The sequence below is a fragment of the Amborella trichopoda genome, chromosome 12, assembly GCF_054954075.1.
Source record: "Amborella trichopoda isolate Santa Cruz 75 chromosome 12, AtrichopodaSantaCruz75HAP2 v2.0, whole genome shotgun sequence".
Lineage (NCBI taxonomy): Eukaryota > Viridiplantae > Streptophyta > Magnoliopsida > Amborellales > Amborellaceae > Amborella > Amborella trichopoda.
The window spans coordinates 30,987,450-31,002,181 of NC_142347.1; the positions used below are offsets into that span (position 1 = coordinate 30,987,450).

The 14,732-nt window shown below is 31.7% G+C and overlaps 2 long non-coding RNA genes across 2 annotated transcripts; one reads left to right on the plus strand and one right to left on the minus strand.

Annotated features, from left to right (window-relative positions):
* The first annotated feature begins 9,263 nt into the window (after positions 1-9,263).
* On the plus strand, positions 9,264-10,919 carry LOC110007657 (uncharacterized). Its single transcript, XR_016045729.1, has 2 exons — positions 9,264-9,514; positions 10,609-10,919. It is a non-coding gene; the product is annotated as an uncharacterized LOC110007657 (long non-coding RNA).
* A 693-nt stretch (positions 10,920-11,612) lies between these two features.
* On the minus strand, positions 11,613-14,233 carry LOC148779523 (uncharacterized). The gene is made up of 2 exons (XR_016045730.1): positions 13,916-14,233; positions 11,613-11,929 (listed from the first exon to the last, which is right to left on the minus strand). It is a non-coding gene; the product is annotated as an uncharacterized LOC148779523 (long non-coding RNA).
* Between the last annotated feature and the right edge of the window lie 499 nt (positions 14,234-14,732).

Below are 14,732 nucleotides of genomic sequence, written 5' to 3' on the forward strand. Positions count from 1 at the left end.
CGATTAGTCATTAATTATAAACCCCTCAATAAAGTCTTACAATGGATTAGATATCCCATTCCAAATAAAAAAGATTTACTTGATAGACTTTTACATGCTGTAATCTTCTCCAAATTCGATTTAAAATCTGGCGTTTGGCAAATCCAAATAAAGAAGAAGATAAATATAAAACAGCATTCAATGTCCCTTTTGGACAATATGAATGGAACGTTATGCCTTTCGGTCTTAAAAACGCTCAATCTGAATTTCAAAAAATAATGAATGATATCTTTAATCCCTTTTATAAATTCATGATCATTTATATTGATGATGTTTTAGTCTTTTCTGAATCACTTGAACAACATTTCAAGCATCTTCATACTTTCATTCACACAGTAAAAACAGCTGGGTTAGTTGTTTCTGTTAAAAAGATAAATTTGTTCCAAACAAAAATAAGATTTCTAGGACACAATATCAACCAAGGAGCAATCATTCCAATTGATAGATCAATTCTCTTTGCTGATAAATTTCCTGACAAAATTTTAGATAAAACTGAATTACAAAGATTTTTAGGATGTCTAATATATATATATATATATATATATATATATATATATATATATATATATATATATATATATATAAAGTTGGTGTAGGCCCACTAGCCTACAGCTACATCTGAGCCATACAGCTTAGATTCAATCTGGACTGATCTAACCATCACGAACGCATTTTGTATTTTAATTTTAATTTTTTTCTACAAATCCAAATCACTTGAAAAATTGAGTGTGTGTTATTTAAAAATACGAGAATCTAATAAAATATGAAAAAAACATTTTGTTAAAAATTAATTGACCAAACTACCCTAAAAAAGTTTCAGGGGTATTTTGATCAATTTATATTTGGAGAATTATTTTTTAATATTTTTATTAGATGCGTCTTGATGAGAAGAATACATGCCTAAAATGTTTTGTAATTTGGATTGGTAAAATACGAAATGAGGTTGTAACCCGTCAGATTGGCCCAGATTGGGCTCATATATAGTTATAAGCTAATGGGCTTATGCCAGCATTTCCATATATATATATATATATATATATATATATATATATATATATATATATATATATATATATATATATATATATATATATATATATATATATATATATATATATATATATATATATATATATATATATATATATATATATGGAAAATATTATGTAACTCCTATAGGCGAAAATGAACAATGATTTTGCCTACCCCCATCACTGTGTAAAGTTCATCGCGTGGTCACGATTGTCTGATAGTGTTTCATTTTTCATTTTTTTTTAGAAATTAGAATGACCTAAAATTTTGAGCGTGTATTCATCAAAAATAGGGGAATATTCGCAAAATATAGAAAAATATATTTTACATGAAAACAATTGACCAAAATATTTCGATGGTATTTAGGTCAAGTTTTTTCAGGGATAATTTTTTTTATATTTTTATTAGATGCACCTCAATAAAATGTACTTACTCTCAAAATTTCAGTCATTTCGATTTATAGAAAAAAATTAAAAATAAAACACTACCGAATAATCGTGACCGTATGATGAAATTTGGATGGTGATGAAGGTAGGCAAAATTACTATTCATTTTTGCCTATAGGCGTCAGGAAGATTTTTCCATATGTGTGTGTATATATATATATATATATATCCTGAAATTTGGAATGTGTGTTTATAAAAAATAGGCGAATCTACGAAAAAATATCAAAAAATATTTTACATTAAATAAATTGACCAAAATACCCTCGAAAAGTTTCAGGGGTATTTTGGTCAATTTATTTTTTACGAATTATTTTTAAATATGTTTATTTGGTGCGCCTCACTAATATGTAAACACCCTCCAAAGTTTAGGTTCTGAACAATCAATATATATATATAGGGTTTTTTTAAGTTACACCACTTGTGGTGTAGACCTTAAAAGTGCTTAACATTTTTAGACATTAAGATACCCTTATTTTATAATATAGTAACTTTTTGTTCATGGGTATTTTAAGTAATTAGTTAAGGATAAACTAGAAATTTCTAATAAAAACAAAGTATTTATTAATAATAGTGGATAAAGACATCATCGATATGGTGGGTGACATAACCCACAAGATACATTAATTCTTTTTAACTACTAGTAGAAGGGTTTTGTTAGGCAACACCACTTGGTAATGTAGACATTTAAAGTGCTCAATATATCTAAAAAAGTTATGACATGGATGTGAGACTTGTGTAAATGGATTTATTTTGACATTGATCTCTAGAAAAGTTATCAATAAACTCATTCACCCAAGTCCCCTACCTATGTCATAACTTTCTAGATATGTTAAGCACTTTAACGGTATACACCACCAAGTGTTGTAGCCTAACAAAACTCATATATATATATATATATATATATATATATATATATATATATATATATATATATATATATATATATATATATATATATATATATAGGGAAAAGATAATGTGCACCCAAATGCGTACTGCTACAGACCTACGACCCAAATTGAGTTTGGGCTGATTTGATGATTACGGATATTTGGTAGTGTTTGAATTTTAATTGTTTTTTTTAAAAGTCCAAATCACTTGAATATTTAGGCCTGTTTTTTTCAAAAATAGACGAATCTACCAAAATATCAAAAAAAAAAAAAAAACATGAAATAAATTGATCAAAATACCCTTGAAAATGTTTTAGGGGTATTTTGATCAATTTTAATATTTAAATTATTTTTTTTATATTTTTATTCGCTGCGCCTTGATGAGAAGAACACACGCCTAAACTTTTATATGATTCAGATTTGTAAAAAAACAATTAAAATTCAAACACTATCAGACATCCGTGAACGTCAAATCAACCACAAAATGACTCAAATTCAATATGGACCATTCGCGTATGGGCATATGGGCGTACAACAGTGACTACCATATATATATATATATATATATATATATATATATATATATATATATATATATGGAAAAGTCTTCCTAATGCTTATAGGCAAAAATGAACAGTGATTTCGGCTAAGCTCATCACCGTTCAAAGTTCATCTCAAGATCACGATTATTCAGTAGTATTTCAATTTTTATTTTTTTTTCTATATATCGAAATGATCTAAAATTTGGAGCGTATGTACATTATAATGAGACGCTCCTACTAAAAATAAAAAAAAAATATTTTCTAAAATATAAATTAACCAAAATACCCCCATAATATTTTAGGGGTATTTTGATCAATTTATATTTTACAAATTATTGTTTTTATATTTTTATTAGATTCTCCTATTTTTTATGAACACACTCTTCAAATTTCAGATCATTCTAATTTGTTGAAAAACATGAAAAATGAAATACTACAGGACAATTGTGACCGTGCGATGAACTTTGGACGGTGATGAGCATAAGAAAAATCACTGTTCATTTTCTCCTATAGGCGTTGCGTAGTATTGCATAATGTTTTCCATATATATATATATATATATATATATATATAGGCTTTGTCTAGAGTTAACAACCCTTCAAAATACAAAGCTTGAAGTTAAAAGGAGTTGTGATGAGTGTATTTATCAAAATAATCATTTTTTTTAATTAAAAATTATTTAAATAGGTAACTTTATCATTAAGCAATGATAAATTTGAAATTTTCCCAAAAATATAATGGCATTTTGGAAGTTCGTGTCCTGAAACTTTATTTGTAGATTGCCCTTGTCCTTTAGAGTGTCATTGTCCTATAGTTAAAATTTTAATTTTACCCCTTATGGAAATGAAAAAAATACCCTTTGTCATGTAGTAATATTTACAAATTTACCCCACAAAAGTAACTTTTTTTAAAAAGTAGACTACAATATTAATAAATCCACCCTTCACAACTCTCTCTATCTTGAACCGTTGTAATTTTAAGGGTTGTGACGTTTAGAATATATATATGGGATTAGCCCACTAGCTCATATGAACATATGAGCCCAATGGCTCAAATTGAATCTGGGCGGATTTGAAGATCACGAATGTCTAGCAGTGCGTGAATTTTATTCATTTATCTACAAATAAAAACCACTTGAATATTTAGGTATGTGTTTTTCTCATCAAGCACACCTAATAAAAATATAAAAAAAATTATTCGTGAAACAAATGACCAAAATACCCCCAGAACATTTTCGAGGGTATTTTGGCCAATTTATTTTATGAAAAATACTTTTTTGATATTTTTAGAAGATTCACCTATTTTTTGATGAACACACTCCTAAAATTTAAAGTGATTTGGATTTGTCGAAAAAAAACTAAAATTCAAATACTACCGGACATCCGTGATGTCAAATCGGCCTAGAATCAATCTGGGGCGTTGGGCTCATATGTTCATATGAGCCAGTGAGCTAATCCTATACTTTTCCATATATATATATATATATATATATATATATATATATATATATATATATATATATCCGCCTTCGATTTTTTTATCGAACACTTTCCCTGGTCTTCTAATTCATTACCTGATTTCTTAACCCGTGAATTTTTGAAGGGGGGCAACACTGACTCTAACGACGAACAGCCCTTATCACTTGCCTTGCAACTGTTTGAAGAAAATACAAATATATATATATTATTAGGTGCGATTTAATGAGAAGAACACACACCTAAAATTTCAAGTGATTTGGATTTGTAGAAAAAACAAAAAAATTCAAGCACTATCGGACATCTGGGATCGTCAGATTGGCCTAGATTCAATCTGGGCCATTGAGCTCATATGTTCATATAAGCTAGTGGGCTAATCCCAGCTTATATCGGATAATCTAAACTTCACAACCCTTCAAATTATAAAGGTACAAGATATAGAGAGTTGTGAAGGGTAAATTTATTAATTTTGTAGTCTACTTTTTTAAAAAAGTTACTTTTGTTGGAAAATTTTGTAAATATTACTACAAGACAAATGGTACTTTTGTCATCTCCATAAAGGTAAAAGTGAAATTTTAACTAAAGAATAAGAGCACTCTACAAATAAAGTTCTAGAACACTAACTTCCAAAATGCCATTGTATTTTGTGAAAATTTCAAATTTACGTTTGCTTAATAGTAAAAGTACATATTTAAATAATTTTTTTAATAAAAAAGTAATCATTGTTTTGATAAATACACTCATCATAACCCTTTCTAACTTGAACCTTTTGTATTTTGAGGATTTGTTAAATCTAGACAAACACTATATATATGTCTGAAAAAGTTTATATAAGGTTGCAACATTAAAATGTAGAACTACATACGTACCTAAAAAATCATTGGAAAAGGTTGTTTTAATATTGAAAAACCCTTTAATTGAGCATCTCGACATTGAGATGTACGCTTATGAAAGAAAACAGGATGTTGAATCCCAAAAATAATGCATCTTACAATACATTATCTAGACCGTCAATTTTCAAAATTTTCATATGTTTATATATCTACTTTATTTTAATCATTTTTGGAAATTAAAATTTTAGAATTCGATATGAAAATAGATTTTGAGATAATCATAAGAATATTTTACATCAAAATTATATGTTATGATCAAATTTGAAGGTATACCTTAATTGGATAGTTTAAAGTTGCAATCTTATGGAAACCACACCCTATATATGTATATATATAATGAAAAGTATTCCCAACGCCTATAGGCGAAAATGAACAGTAATTTCGCATACCCTTATCACCATCCATACTTCATCGTACAGTCACAGTTGTCCGGTAGTGTTTCAATATATATATATATATATCTATATATATGTATATAGGGAAAAGTTTATAAAGAGCCGAGGCTGTAAACAATCAAAGTTGAGCCTACCTCAAAAATTTTACTAAAAGAAGTAGTTTTGATGCCAAAATATCTTCAAATTGATCACTTCGACGTCAAGATGTATAGACATGAGAAAACAATGGATTTCGAGTTTTTAAAATAGTACATTTTATATAGCATTTTTAAACCTCCAATTTTCAATATTTTCAAGTTTTCATAGATCTGTCGATCTACACTATTTTTTAAGCTTTAAATTTCATAAATAAATATATTTTAAGGCGATCACAAATATTTTCCGTATTAAAACCACATTTCTCGACACTATTTGAAGGTGGCTCTATACAAACCGCACCTATATATATATATATATATATATATATATATATATATATATATGGAAAAAGCTAACAATAGCTAGCCAACTATCATAAATAGTAATATAGATGGAATGAGAGCCGTCTGATCTTCATCATACGTTTAGAATGCATATCACTGTTTTAATTGTAATTATTTTATATAAATTAGATCATAGTGAAATTTTAGACATGTGTGCTAAAACATAGGACACACAAATAAAAAATAGATAAAAATATTTTCTAAAATATAAAATGATCGCAATACCCCTAAAAAATGATGGGGGTATTTAGGTCATTTTAAATTATTAAAAATATTTTTTTTTATTTTTATATGGTGCGCAATAGCGTTAGGTATATATACCCAAAATTTCATAGTAATCATATTAGATAAAAAAACTAAAATTCAAATAGTGATGTATATATATATATATATATATATATATATATATATATGGGTAAACCTTACAACAGCTGGCCATCTATAATGAATAATATATAGGTGGATTGGGAGCCGTTAGATCTTCATCATGCGGTTCAGAATGCACATCACTATTTGAATTTTAGTGTTACTATATATATATATATATATATATATATATATATATATATATATACACCCCCATGTGTATACCGCTACAGTAAACGAACGGCCCAGATCGATATGGGCCGATCTGACAATCCAAGTTGTCCGAGAGTATTTGAATTTTAATTTTTTTTTACAAATCAAAGTCACTTGAAATTTTAGGTGCGTGATCTTCTTATTAAGTCAGACTTAATAAAAATATATATATAAAAATAATTCGCTAAAAAACATTGATCAAAATGCCCCCATAAGTTTTTAGGGGCATTTTGTTCATTTTATTTATTGTGAAATATGTTTTTGATATTTTTAATAGATTCGCCTATTATTGAAGAACACACGCCCAAAATTTAAAGTGATTTAAATTTGTAGAAAAAAGATTAAAATTCAAACACTACCGAACATCTGTGATCGTCAGATCGGCCAACATTCGATCTGCGCCGTTGGGCGTTTACTGTAGGGTACATGAATCAGCGTACCATAGCATCTTTATATATATATATATATATATATATATATATGGAAAAAGTTTATATAGAGCCCAGGCTCTAAACAATCAAATTTGAGCCTACTCAAAAATTTCATTAGAAGAGGTTGTTTTGATGCCCAAATATCTTCAAATTGATCATCTTGACATCAAGATGCATGGACATGAGAAAAAAATGGTTTGCAAGTTTTGAAAATAATGTATTTTGTAATGCATTTTTTGACTGTCAATTTTCAAGATTTTCAAAATATGATAGATATGTTGATCTATATTATTTTTGAAGCATTGAACTTCATAAATAGATATGAAAATATATTTTAAAGCTATCACAAAGATTTCCAATATTGAAACCACATTTTTTGATGCTATTTGGAGGTAGGCTCTATACAAATCGCACCTTATATATATATATATATATATATATATATATATATATATATATATATATATATATATATATATAAACTCTTCCAACACCTATAGGCTGAAAATGAACAGTGATTTCGCCTATCTTCATCACCATCCAAACTTCATCGCACTGTCACAGTTGTTTGGTAATGTTTCATTTTTCATTTTTTTTTTTACAAATCCAAAATACTTGAAACTTGGAGCGCATACACATCTTAGTGAAGCGCACCTAATAAAAATATGAAAAAAAATAATTCACAAAGTAGATAGTGATCAAAATATCCCTGAAAATTTACGGAGGTATTTTGGTCAATTTATATTTTGCGAAATATTTTTTTCATATTTTTATTAGGTGTGCCTTGATGAAAATAATACACACTTAAAATTTCAAGTGATATATATATATATATATATATATATATATATATATATATATATATATATATATATATATATATATATATATATATATATATATATATATATATAAACACTACGCAAGGCCTATAGGCAAAAATGAACAGTGATTTTGCCTACCCCCATCACCGTTCAAAATTCATCGCGCAGTCACGTTTGTCCGGTAGTGTTTTATTTTTTCATTTTTTTTTTCTATAAATCGGAATAACTTGTAATTTGGAACATGTATTCATCAAAAATAGGAGAAGCTTTAAAAATTATAAAACAAATATTTTACATGAAAAACATTTACCAAAATACCTCTGAAATGTTTTAGGGGTATTTTGATCAATTTATTTTTCACGTATAATTATTTTTATATTTTTATTAGATGCGCTTCAGTAAGATGTACAAACTTTCCAAATTTCAAGTTATTTTGATTTTTTTTAAAAAAATTAAAAATTAAAAATTATCAAACAATCGTGACCACGCAATAAAATTTGGATGGTGATGAGGGTAGGCGAAATCACTATTCATTTTCGCCTATAGGCGTTGGAAAGACTTTTTCATATATATATATATATATATATATATATATATATATATATATATATATATATATATATATATATATATATATATATATATATATATAGGGCGTGGTTTGTATTAACCAATCAAATTTGAACCTACCTTCAAATAATGTCAAGAAATGTGGTTTCAAAATTAAAATTTTTTTACTATCCTTAAAATATATTTTTATTTTTAATTATAAAATTTAAAACTTCAAAAATAGTGTAGATCGAGCAGATCTATTAAAACTTGAACAACTTAAAAATTAATGGTAAAAAAATGTGTTACAAGATGCCATATTTCCAAAAATTAAAATCTATTTTTTTCTCAAGTCCATGCATCTTGATGTCGAGATGATCAATTTGAAGATATTTGAGCATCAAAACAACCACTTTTAGTGAACTTTTTGATATAGGCTCTAATTTGATTGTTTAGAGCCTAAGCTTTATGTAAACTTTTGCCATATATATATATATATATATATATATATATAAAAGAAAACGATTTGATACGCCAGCTAGCGTATAGGATTTGGAAAACGATTTGATAGGCCAGCTCGCGTATAGGATTTGGTACTCCAACGGTGGTGATGGATTGCAGTTTGAATGAACGGTTGGGAACGAGTTTCGAAGTTTCAAATTTGCGGTATTTAATGCCTGCAAACCTGAGGACGCGTCTCTATCCCAGTACTTTTTATGCCTGCAACCTATCTCCACGAAAAACGCTCTTTCCCCGTCCCAGGAAATATCCCCTCTCTCTCCTTCCCAAGGAGCACAGTGCCTCTCCGCATCCCTATCACGCTTCTCTGTCTCACTCTCGCTCTCACACCGCTACTGCACCAGATCCATCTCTGTCAATCTCACTCTGCTGCACCATATCCAAAGAACTAATGGGAAGGTTTGCGCTTCAACATCAGGTATGGTCTTTCTCTCTGCTCTATTTCTCTCTCTCGGCTCTGGATCTCCCTCTCTCTCTCTGATTCTCTCTCTCTTCCTCTCTTCGCTCTTGGCGCTAGCCCTCTCTATGGTTCTCTCTTTCTGCTCTGGTTTTATCTCTCTCTCTCTCTCTCTCGATTAGGGCTCTGGTTCTCCCTCTCTTAGGGCTCTGGTTCTCCCTCTCTAGGCTCTGGTTCTCTCTCTCTCTGTCTCTCTCTCTCGAATAGGGCACTGGCCCTCTCTCTCTGGTTCTTTTTTTGCTCTGGTTCTCTCTCTCTCTCTGTGTTAGGCATTGGCCCTCTCTTTCTCTCAATTTGGGGTGGCCCAAGGGGGCTCTCTATCTCTCTGGTTCTCTCCCTGCTTTGGTTCTTTCTCTCTCTCTCTCTCTCTCTCTCTTCTTTCTTAGGGCACTGACCCAAGGGGTCTCTCTCTCATTTTAAGGCAGCCTCAAGGGGTCTCTCTCTTTCTCTCAAGTTAGGGCAGCCCCAAGGGGTCCCTCTCTTTCTCTCAATTTGGGGCAGCCCAAAGGTCTCTCTCTTGCCCAGACATGGGTCTCTCTCTCTCTCTCTACAGTAAGCTTGATAACATGCAATTATTTTGCCATTTTGTGTGCAAATTATTGTCTTAAAGGAATATGTAGTTCTGGTACCAAAACGTTCTTCCATAATTATGAAATTTAAAGCTCTACCATTAGAATCGATGTCTTGTTCAAATTGGTTTGGTTTTTTTGTAATTAACCTTGGTGTTTTGGCGGAATCAAATAATGCTTCTAGGGACTATTATGGTTTGAATTTGCATTTCTTTAGTATTCTGAAAAATGCTTGTACATTTCATAGGTGTTTGTTTATTTCAATGATTTAATGGTATGCACGCTATTTTCCTGGAGGCATTGTGTTATGAATTTGTACAAACTTTAGACCTGAGTTATTGTTATCTTTTAGTTTTTTGCAGCAATCTCTCTTAAATGAAGCTTCTTTGATTTTCTATAATTGTTCTCACTTAAAACAAATTTTTTTTTATAAAGAACTTACAAGGGTTAAAAACTGTATTAAGATGCTACTGAATTTTAATGCAGATAAATGATTCACGAAGACAGAGGGGTTCAGCCAGTGAAGAGATTGTTTTGAAGAGAGGAAGATTCGGTCCGAGATTATTAACACTTGAGCATCAAGGGAAGTGCCAAAATTGCTGCATTCAAATCAATAAATATAAATGTGTTTTTAAATTTCAGTTTATGGAATGAACAATGCAATCGGTCGTTTCAAGATGAAGTTCAATGGTAAAATATAGTGCAATAATGTTCACTTCTTGTGGGGATGTCTTTTGTTGTAGGATTCTTAATTCGTTTACTTCTATGTCATAGATTCATAGTCTTATTTTGATGGACTTAAAGACTTCCAAATTCTGTCTGGTATAGTCAAGGGTATCATGTTTGGGAAATTCCTTTCCATTTTTTCAAATTTGGGAAAATTCCTTTTAAGTCATTCTTTTTTTCACTTTTGGGCTGAAGGTGCCATGGGTTAGAAACCACATGTTTGATTTTAATTCCTTTTAAACTCTCTCATACTCTCTCTCCATCATTCTCACTCAACCCAACAATTGAATTTTAATTCGGATGAGATTTGAGGCTAAATTTTCAAGGGGTGTGGCCATATACAAATCATGCAAATACTTATTTAATGCGAATACGATTTTTAGTCGCATGGTTTCCAACAAACTGTAAACCTATATAAGGCCCATCAATTGGATTTTAATTCATACGAGATTTGAGGCTAAATTTGCAAGGGGTGAGGCCATGCACAAATCCTGCAAATTCTTATTTAATTCGAATGAGATTAAAGTAATTGATTTGAATGAAATCTGCAGTGCCACATATAAAGTGTCCAATAAACTGTAACATTTTATAAGGCATGTTTATGACATGGTTTAATGTCTTTTCGAATCAACTGATATCCACTTACATTTTAACCAATATTTCTGAAAATAATTTTAGGCACCCAAAGACTTGGGTCAACCCAGCATTATCAAGCAGCTAATCCTGAAAGAGAAATGGAAAGAACAACATCTAATAAAATTTCCTTTGATCCAAATAGAAGTATATTAAGATTGAGGTGTACACATTACTATGATTGCATGCTTACTCCTTTTTTACGAGGAGAAAGAAATATACATGTAAGATTGAGAAGTACACCTTACTCTTTTTTTATAAGGAGAAAGAAATATACAATATGAATCACTAAACTCAGAGCTAATATAACTATGATTACACGCTCTTCAGAATTCCCATGAACAGTCAAATATCGTTGATTCTCTAATAACTTGATCCGTGACTCGAAGTTAGATGTTGTTGGCTCTAATATTATGTAGTCTTGTAGATGAAAGTGCCATCTTCCCACCTACGCCCAAGTAGAACACAATTTTGTGAATGACACTATCACACAATCATCAAAAGCAAGAACCCAATAACTATTCACACAATCATCAAAACCAACAGCCCAATAACCATTCACACCAGTTAACATCCCATAGTTAAAGTAAGAAATTTTAACCATTATGTTCTTAAATAATAGACATTGTGCACTAGAACCTGCTTTCATTTACAAGTAGGCCCGTCACACTATTTTAATAAACTAAAGGATGGTTGAAGTTCAATTGCAAGTAGGCCAGCAAATATGAGGAAAGCTTACACAACATTCCAAGATCTAATAACAATCACACGCACCATATAGTTGTTACTTGAGTGATACTTTCTTGCTTGGTAAATTGGGTTATGAATTTTGATTCTGATTTTGATATCTTTAACTACTTCATCGTAGATAACCTCATTGAGAGAGAGAGAGAGAGAGAGAGAGAGAGAGAGAGAGAGCGAGAGAGAGGAGAACACAAACTGTAAAGAACCATGAGTATAAAAAGTTAAGAGGAAGAAGTGACGAGAAAAGAATAAGGATGAATATGGAGATGATAGTCTTGGCGTATTCACAAGGAATTGAACCAACAAACTGCTACACACATGCTGTCACCCCTAACTGTTAGAACAAATGACTGGCCCCCAAACATGTGCGAATACACAAGAGAAAATAGTGACCCCCACAGAAGTATTAACTGGCCCTACATAAGTGCCTCTTATGTTTCTACATGAGAATGACAGGTAGAAACTATTGTTCCATGTAGATGCTACAAACTACTCACAAAACCATATTTTCCCTAGTTCCATAAATCATCCAAAAATTAATGAAAGCCCTAAGAAAATGATCATAAACTAGAGTAGTTCCATAAAAAATGCCATGTTTTGCTGATTAATGAAAATTTCTGCAAACACTACCAATCCATCATAGTAGGGTTCAGAGCTTCATGGGCAGACCAATCCAATGTTACTAAACTAACAATACCCAGAACTCTTACTCGCTAGGGACCCTCTAATCAACTAAGCAATGGCAATGAAAAATAAGGCAAACACTTGTCCCCTTTTCTTCACTAAAACAAAATCTATTTAGCATCTGGAAATGTCATAAACCAATAACATTGCAGTATAAACCCACACCCTCTAACCCACTAAATTGTCCATATGAACCCCATATCCTCTGTTTCAAAGAAGTGCAAAATCATAAAAGTCATAAGAAGCATTAGAACAAGACAGAGATTCTAATGGTAGAAATTTCTAGAGCTTTAAATTTCATAACTAGAAACAGATATGGATTTTCATGGGAGAAATTTTTTGTACGAGAACCACATCTTCCTTTAACACAATAATTTGCACACAAAATGGAAAAATAATTGCATGCTATGAAGCTCACTGTGGAGAGAGAGAGAGAGAGAGAGAGAGAACCGCATGGTGGCGCGTGTGTGTGTGAGCGAGATCCACCACGAGGGGAGAGACCTTTAGGCTGCCCCAAATTGAGAGAAAGAGAGAGACCACTTGGGGCTGCCCCAATTTGGAAGAGAGAGACCCCTTGGGCCAGTGCCTTAACCGAGAGATAGAGAGAGAGAAAGAACCAAAGCAGGGAGAGAACCAGAGAGATAGAGAGCCCCTTGGGCTTACCCCAAATTGAGAGAGAGAGAGAGAACCAGGGCAGAGAAAGAACCAGAGAGAGAGGGCTAGTCCCCTAATAGCGAGAGAGAGAGAGAGACAGAGACAGAGACAGAGACAGAGAGAGAACCAGAGACGATAGAGAGAGAGAGATCTAGAGGCGTGAGAGATAGAGGGCCAATGCCCTAATTGATGAGAGAAAGAGAGAGAACCACAGCAGAGAGAGAGAACCATAGACAGAGGGCCAGTACCTTAATCAAGAGCGAAGAGAGGAAGGGAGAGAGAGAGAGAATGAGAGAGAGAGAGGGAGATCCATAGCCGAGAGAGAGAAATAGAGCAGAGACAGAGACCATACCTGATGTTGAAGCAGAAGCCTACTTGTTCTTTGGATATGGTGCAGCTGAGTGAGATTGAGAGAGATGGATCTGGTGCAGCAGCCGTGCGAGAGCGAAGCACTGCTTCTCCATAGGAAGGGGAAGGGGAGAGAGGGGGTATTTCGTGGGAAGGAGGGAATGAGAGTATTTCGAGAAGAGAGGTTGCAGGCATAAAGAGTACGGCGATAGAGAGCACGAGTCCTCAGGTTTTGCAGCCTTTAGATGCCTCAATGTTGAAACTTCGAAACTCGTTCCCAATCGTCCATACAAAATGCAATCCACACCACCGTTGGCGTACTAAATCTCCATATATATATATATATATATATATATATATATCTATAATTATACCTATAAAAAAGTTAGGATTAACCCACTTCTTCATAAGAATATATGAGTTCAATGATCCAGATTGAACTAGATCGATCTGACGATTACGGATGTCCGATAGTGCTTGAATATTTTTTTTTTCTACAAATTCATATCACTTGAAATTTAGAGTTGTTGAGAATGGAAGAAGCTTCCAGTGAGAAATTCCAGAGTCCACAAAATCTAGGGTTACTGATTTTGGGGATTTAGGGTTACTGAGCAAGGAGGCTAATTGTTGCTGTCAAGGGAGGAAAGAGGGAGAGGGAGGGATGAGGTTCACAGTAGAGAGAGAGGCGAGGAGTGTCATGCCCTAAGAATTTACAATACTGATATTCCTGAGATGTGACAGTCAAAACATATATACATCTCATTGATAGGACAAATTTACAGTAGCGAATTCTTACAAAGTAACAAAAGAAAGTTTAAGCA